Below are 8,662 nucleotides of genomic sequence, written 5' to 3'. Positions count from 1 at the left end.
AACTAGAGCGAGATAATTACTGATTACTTTAATTAATTAGCGTGATTTTTAGTGATGACAAGGCTTAATTAGAAAGTGCAAATTCTTCGCTTTGGTATCTCATAAAGTATGTTTGACAACAGTTTTATCGTAGGAAACTTTTTTTTTTTTTTTCCAGCTTAACGTAAACTTTATCTCCAGGTTATTACTATTCAGGCCTTTAACGTTCTCTAGGCGCTTGAGAGAGAGAGAGATGGATGAGTATTTTCTTTAGTTATTTATCTCAGTGAGCTTGCATTGCATATTCTTCATTTAGATGTACACGAATGGATAAAGTATGTTGAAAATCTCTGATTTATGTTTATATCCGGGTTCTGGAAAAAACTAAGAAAAAGCAACAAAACAAACAGTCGTAGAAAGTAATACAAAGCAACTTACTGTTCTATTAATCCACGATATAACGATCACCCTTTGCCGTAATCAAATTTCTTGTATGTATTAGCATTCAAGACTTGGAAGTGTCAATAATTAAATCTTTCATTTCATTCGTCCAAATATTACTCAATGAATTTGTATTGAACTACTTTCTGGGGATCACCGAATCAGGAATTTATTGCCATTACACGGGAATGTCAGGCTACCGTAATATCTGATTGGATGATAGTCAATAAAGGACGAAAAAAAAATTGTACTTTATACAATTCTTTTAATAATATACGAGTACAACACCCTCTATCGAGCAAAGAGTAAAACAAGTACCAACCGAACTTATCTGGAATGTCGGGTAAACGAGTTCTTCTGTTCATAATGAACCGAAAGGTTAGGCCTAATCAGCTCATGTCTAGCTGACAAACACTCCACAACAGTAGCTTTGCGCACTAGCTTTCCTCGAGCTATCATTACACACTGAGGGCCGCAAATGAGCCATTCGTGTATGTCTCGCGCCCGCAGCAGCTCAAGCGTCCAGTCTCCGGCGCTAGAAAAAAAAAAAAAAAAAAAAGATATTGTTGCGCACTGCCTGAAATCACTGGTTATAATATACATTTTTTTGGCCGGTAGGGAGCGGCTCCGTCGGGACACGGTTTAAGCATGTATTCCGGTTTTGCAGCGGTGACCATTCTCGTCGTGATTCATAACAGCCCCGTCGTTGACTCAGGAGGCCCATTGTAAGATCAGCTTCAGAAGGTTGCAACGTCAGGTACCCCTATATCATAGGCGAGATATGTCCATTACACGATCAGCCTTACTGAGAACTCGTCTCGTCATCACATAGAGGGCGCCACCAAGACCGGCATGGTTGTATGACTAAAGGAAATAGGTATTCGTAGTGGAAAACGTACAAGCATAGGAAACAATGTCATTTACAAAAGAAAATAGTAGCTTTAGCGCAACTGGGTGTGACTGGTGTCTGCTATAAGTTATTGTTATGATTATTTTGTTTTGTTTTGTTGTTTGCTAGCTCTTTTGAGTCTGCTGTAGTGAAGAGCATGTACTCGGTATTTTTTATGTTCTAAGTGTTTGGGCTGGCATTAATCAACGGAGAGGAGGAATTACAAAGAGGATAGACCGAAGAATAACCCACCCTATCTCAATGGGCTGTATTATGATTGTCTATTACTAAGGTAGATTAGGCGTATTTTTTTTTTTTTTTTTTTAGGCCTAACCTTTAGTGGGAAGTCAGTGAATGACTCACTAGCTATAATTCTTTGGTCATTCTCAACGTTCATTAAAATAAATCGGGGAGGGGGGGAGATAATAGTAGATTATCTCCAAGTGCTGCTGGTATGCAAATGCTGGGGACAAAAGAGTGTTGGGGAAAGAATGGGCGGTTGCAAAACTTGTTGTGTCTATATAGCGTCTTCAGCAATCATTGAACCAGTTCTTATTCAGAGCAGTTACCTTATTCAGCCAATCAGCGTCCTGCTTACGAATAGACTTGAATCAGGTTTATAGAAAAATGTATAACGAAAACTCTTAATTTAAATGTGGTAAATGAAGAAGATGCAAACCGCCTTTAGAACAAGCGAAGTAGAAAAACAGTTATATATTATACTGGGTGTCTCAAAAATATTGGTACAAACGTTTAAGGGAGGTAGGTAACATCTAAAGGAATGTGAATCGCATAGGAACCCATAACCGGAAACGTCACCGTAAGTCGGTAGACGGCGCTGTTCATCAGTTCGCGAGAGGGAAAATTTCTGGTTTACGCATTCAAGCAGTAGTCGCCGCACGAAGAGCATGCATCGATATACGAACTGTGAGCTGGCAGACATGCACCTAGTGTATGGATTAGGAGAGGGCAATGGACGAGCCGCTCAATGAATTTATGGAGAACGCTTCCCAGACAGACATGTACTGGACCACCGTTTGTTTGCGTGTGTGTATCAAAATTTATGCGATTATGGGTCATTTAGAGGTAACAGGAGTAGTGCGGGCAAACCACGTTCGACGCAAACTCCCGCCATGGAAGAAAGTGTGTTGAATGCCGTCCAGAATAATCCTACTACCAGAACAATGTGCCGTTGCCTCTGCCTTAGGAGTGTCTCGTTACAGTGTACAGCGTGTCTGGCACGACAATTCCTTACACCTCTTTCATCTCCAAAGGGTTCAGTTACTGCTCCCCCAAGATCATCCTGCCCGTGTGGCTTTTGCGCAGTGGTTTCTCCAAGAAAGTGTTCAAGACTTGAATTTTCCAGCCTATGTTTTGTTCACGGATGAGGCTTATTTCACTCGGGAAGGCTTATTCAATCAGCACAATGCTCATGTGTGGACTCACGACAACCCACACGGTGTGCGCCCCCATGCGGCACAACATCGCTTCGCAATAAATATGTGGGCAGGTATGGTCGGTGACTGCTTAGTCGGCCCATACCTGTTACCATCCCGCATGAACTCTGCTAAATATTGGATCTTTCTTGAACAAGTTCTACCAGAGTTACTTGACGATGTTCCAGCAAATGTGAGACGCAACATTTGGTTTCGACATGACGGGGCGCCTGCCCATTATGGAAGGTGTATTCGTGACCATTTGAAAAGGCGTTTTGGGCGTCGATGGATCGGCCGTGGTGGACCCCACGGTCACATGATTTATCGAGCCTTGATTTCTTTCTGTGGGGGTGGCCCTCAAATCTATCGTGTATGAATCGCCTGTGGAGACGGAAATGGATCTCGTGGCGAGACTCGTCTGCGCTGCTGCTACTGTCAAAGAAATTCCAGGTGTGTTCGACCGTGTCCGCCAATCCATGCTGCGTCGGTGTCACGCATGCATTGCGTCTCATGGTGGAACCTTCGAGCATCTGTTGTAACATTATGAAATGTATCCATCTCGTCTGCATTGTTAATATTATGTCAAATAAATGTTTGCCACTAATTACTGTCTTGTGTCATTTCTGCTTCTTGTGCCTCTGCTACTACTTTCCTGTGACGTTTCCGGTTATGGGTTCCTATGCGATTCACATTCCTTTAGATGTTACCTACCTCTCCTAAATGTTTGTACCAATATTTTTGAGACACCCTGTATAAAGGTTTATAAAATATCACATCTTATTGTGAATTTGATCGGGATATTAATTCCTTAGTGTACATCACTTTTTGGTGTAAAGGATTTTTAATGAAATTATTTGAATACCATTTAATCGCTTGTACCTATCAAATGACAGTTGGTATTCAATACTGGTGTAGGAATAACCTGGCACAGATGAAGCAAGAACGACCATGACTGGTCCACTTGTTTGCGTGTGGGACAGCCGAGCTGACTAAGGAATTCGTAGCTCTATTAACCAGAACACAAAATCTTCATGCGAAGTCGATAAACTATGTTTATTACCTCCAGAATGGTTTATAACGAGATTACTTTGTTGCTCACAGCAGATGTTTTTTCCTAAGATTTTAGTTTTCTACAAGAATGACCCGTGAGACCCTTGATCTATAAATTTATCACAAACAGTAAATGTCATTGGATTCTAGATGTAAGGGAAGATACAAATTTTCCCTACGCTTATAGCTTTAAGGCATTTTTTATTCTTAACGGAGAGCAAATCGACTTTTTATAGTCTCATCGAGATGAAGTGCCTCTCTCTTTCTCTCCTGACTAGACACCACTGGGAAGTAATGATAGAGAATTAATATGCTCTCACAGAGCTGTTTTGTAGATTTGGAACTGATTGCTCCACCTGGTGGTTAATTATGCGCTTGTTTTGTTTCAACAAAATATTACGTATGAAATTTTTATTTGAAGTGAAGGAGAAATGAAATAGAAATACTAATTAATTTACCTAAAATATTATATAAATATGTGCATACCTATTCAGCTTATACAAATCTATTCAACTTACATTTCTAATTGATACTCTCAGACAATCAAGGTTTAGTTCTTCTAGTTTGATTTACTCCTACGCCTTGGCAGAAATTTTCGAAGTTTGTGTGTGTGTTTGCGCGCGCGCGCGCGCTGCTAAATGTTTCATACAATATTGTAACCAAATCAGTATTGGAACACAATTAATATGCATTCTAAAAAGATTTTAGGATGTTCCTCCATGACGCTATTGAGACTCGGCCTCTTGTCATCCATTTTTAAAGATGCAGGTTTATTCTCATGCCGCTTTCAAGAACTTCTTACTGCCTTTTCAATCTCGAATAAGTTAGCCGGTCTCTGATGGTGAAGTGGAACTTTCCCGAGTATTTTATTTGAGTTTTGTGCCGTTTTATTTATCTTAAACATACAAACCGGTTTGTGACTCATATATTGCAGTGTTTCTAAGCCTACTAAAATTATTAGCTCCTATGTAATCATGTTGGAGATGAAAAATAAATAAACAATAAATAAAATTTCTATTTATACTCCTGGACGGCCACATAGGATCAGAGGAGTTTTACAAAATAGAGAGAATACAAAAACAACTTATTTAGCAGTCGCGTAGGCTAGTACCGCGGTCAACTCAAACGTGTACTGCTTATCCACATGTTTGACCACTAGACTGCTCCAGCCGTTATTTAGTGATGGATGTCAGTTCAAGATCGACTTCACATGCGATTCCCTAAGGGAATTAGTTATTAATGAAATATTATACCTTTCAGTAAACGTCCTTACTAAAAATTCACAACAGCATAGTTAACTGTGGAAGAGTATTCTCTTGTGTTGACTGATATTGATAAACAGAAGAATATCCTTTAGGGTTTTAATTTTTCTTTCCTTAAATTTCCATTTTTCTTTACTATATTTCTGTGATTAAACAAAACGAAACAGTATTTCTGCTTAAAGAACACATTCTGGTGAACTGACTCAGTCTGATTCAGCGGGGTAACGTGTTAAACTTCTTAAGGGGAGAGAAATAAACATTCCGCTCCAATAAAAATCCATCTTTCACGGCGTACTGACTAAACCGATAGGATCAGCTGTTTGCCGCGTGCCAAGCGAAACCAGTGCAGTACGACGTCAGTGAACAAACGAATCGGCCAAGGATCTCAACTTACCTAAACGAAATAATTTCTCCTGACTGGATGGGAGGCTGTCTGGATCATTTCCAGCGATTTCTTCTGCACGATAACGGCGGAGAGGTTAAAGGTTAGCCGCCATCAGTGTCCGTACTAAATATCCCCACGTCGTCAGCCATTTGCACCTCTGCTCACTTCTCCTTTTCACCAAATGAACGAAAGCGTGTTTATTTCTTCCCTTGTGCGTCGCCTCCCACTTTTTTTTTATCCTCTCTCTTTCTCGCAGCATGTACACGTTGTTTAAAGTAACAAATGGTTTTGTCTCTCTTTCTTTGTAAAGAAAGGAGGGAAATAGGACTTGCTGCTATACTAGGGTTCGGGACAACCAAAGAAATATTTACATTTGAGAATACTGTAGGTGTTAACTTATCGTCCTTGAAACCTTCCAGTGATGTCATGTTCTAAGCGAAATTACTTCCGGTTATCGGTCGTTAGCACCCAGGAGTAAAATTTAAGCGTTTATTGAATAACTTAAAATCCATGGTTTTGAAAAGTTAAACTATTGTTCTTAAGCCAATACATGAGACGTGTTCAGTTGCGAGAGAGAGAGAGAGAGAGAGAGGCTTTAATAGGGTCATTTCTTTATGAACACCGATCGAGTCGAGATGTTTCTAAGAACTCATAACTGTTACGGGGTGGGACAGAAGAGAGGATGTGAGTTGGATATTACCCCGATTCGGAGAGAGGGGATAGGAGGATGGGTAGGGCGTGCTAGACGAAGAATTCCAGTACAGGAGGTGCTGAGGTGACACCACTTGGGGTCTTGACCCCTCCCGCCGTTAAGGCAACGCCCCGATTACCCATTCCTTACGGGAGCAACGGTGGGACGTGACCAGAGGTTTAGTGATTCCAGAGAACCGGTTCTGCTCTACCTGTGTGTGTGTGTGTGTGTGTGTGAATTGGTGGGGCAGGCTTGTTTGGTGTTTTAGCTATTGGAATAACTTCAGTGTTTATGAGAAGCCATTTAATGAGACAGGCGTGCTGCGTGCCTTGCAAGTGGCTTTTTATTTCTATATATCTCGAGGGGGCTCGCTGATTATATTTCTTTGTTTTTATTACCTCATAGGCCTGGCTCGCGTTTCGCCCTGAGCAATAAGTAGATATAGGACTTATATCAAAATAACCCATAGCAATAATTCAATCAGAGAATTTCTGATTTATTTTAAAATTTAAATAGCCTTTCATTCACACGAAAATTATCTCTTACACAGAAAATATTTAATGGGAAATTAGTACCTTCTGTCTTACAAACCGTATAATTACTCCTTTCCTAAATCATAACAAAATGTAGAAATGAACCCGGCAGTGAACTACTTCAGTGCCGAAGAGTATTAAATGTACAGAAAGCTGCGGCACGTAATTGGCGTTTAATTTAAATTTTAAATTGGCGATGACATTTTCCATACTGTTTCTTGCCTCATTTATTATTATTATTTTTTACTGCAGGAAACAAGGATTGTATTTAATGCTCTTACAGATTATGACCTACCCGGAATTCTAGCAATGCAGCATTTAATGAGCAAGAACTGACAATTTATTCATATATATCTCCTAAGTAATTAGATCACTATGGGGTGGAGTAAATGCGAAGAGTTTATTATTTCATAATGATTTCTCCGATGTCGGTCAACTTCATCTTTCATTTCCTGATGCTGTTTAATCTCCTTAATGAATCGTTGTGAGGGAAATTAATTTTTTTCTCGAAATAATTTTATTGTGTCATTTGCCCTCATAAGAAAAATAATTCTGGAGGTTAATTAGACGGATAAAAATGAGAACGTTTATTTGGAAGAGAAAGAGGAGGGGGAAAACACAAACAAAACACGATATTTGTCGAACCAGCGCATATAATTTAACAACTATAGCATACATTATCCTTAGACGGAGAGAGAGAAAAATAGAGGGGCAGGGGGGGTCTCTCTGAGAATGGTTGACGTCCCCAAAATAAAGAAAGAAATTTCCCTATTTTGTGGCTAAACGATATTTCTCTTCTGGTAAATATACAAGCATATATTCTCTGTTCTACAATGCTCTCTATCAAGTTGCCTTCCGCTTCCTGAATGATATTTCTTACTCTTTCATGTCTCTCTTCTATTTTTCTCACACCCTCCATCCCTCTAGTTATCTGTCCGTGGCCTTGTATATCCCCTCTACCCCCCCATCTTAGAATGGCTCTTTCCGTCACTTAACCTTTCCCATAATTCTTCGGCTATCTACTTAAGGACTTTGAGGTAAGTCAAAGTTTTAACCGACTCATTAGCGTGGAACTGTAGCTTCCCCGATGCCATCGTTCTGCGAACATGGATTAAGTTCACATTTCATTTAAAATCTGCTACCGGAACCATTTATTGGAAAATGTATTAGCTAACCAGAATGGATAAAAATTAAAAAAAAAAAAAAAAAAAGGAAAAAAATCCCAGCTCCTTCGTCCATTCTTTTAAAAAAAGGGACAGGTTATATGTCTGAACAGATGTTAATGACCCCCCTCAGCGAGAATAAAAAAAAAAAAAAAAAACGCACATCTTGTTTCCAAAATTATCTGGTGGAACGGAGCTCTCTTCTTACGCTTGCTAAAATAACCGCCTCCTGTATTTTCACAGTAAAGACATGCATTGTGTGTGACCGACACTCCTTTTCTTACATAGGCAAGTAATTCTTCACCAGCTTTCTAGAGGGCGCTGTGTCAATCTATTTTACTACCTTTAATCATCTATCGTCTTCCTTGTCTTCATTACTAGTGTGTAATTTTTCAGTTCGGTCTTTGTTGTAAGAAGTGTTTAAGAGCATTAGCGGCATAACCCGTCCCCCCCCCCCGCAGTAAACACTGGAACCGCAAAATTTAAATGATACTTTTGATAAGAATTAGAACAGAAAAATGCGGTACATTTTATAAAGACTATATAATTTAGATTTTCCTCATGGATCAGTAGAAATATTCTGGCTGGTAATTCTATAACCTTAGGATTCAGAATAGGGTTATTTCTTTCCCCTAAAAGATTATTATCATTGTTTTTTACTATTGCAAATAGTCATTGTTACTCCTTATTGAAGTTTTTGAGTGTAGTCAAATCATAAAGGTAAAACAAACTCGATTTTGTGAAAGATGATAACTTTCACCATGTTCTTTATATTATGGAATTATGATTAACATTAAAACAGATGCTTTCCTACAACTTTGCCCTGTCAATTC

The sequence above is a fragment of the Mastigoproctus giganteus genome, chromosome 10, assembly GCF_048544385.1.
Source record: "Mastigoproctus giganteus isolate SK-2022 chromosome 10, ASM4854438v1, whole genome shotgun sequence".
Lineage (NCBI taxonomy): Eukaryota > Metazoa > Arthropoda > Arachnida > Uropygi > Thelyphonidae > Mastigoproctus > Mastigoproctus giganteus.
Note: the sequence above shows the minus strand (reverse complement) of the source record.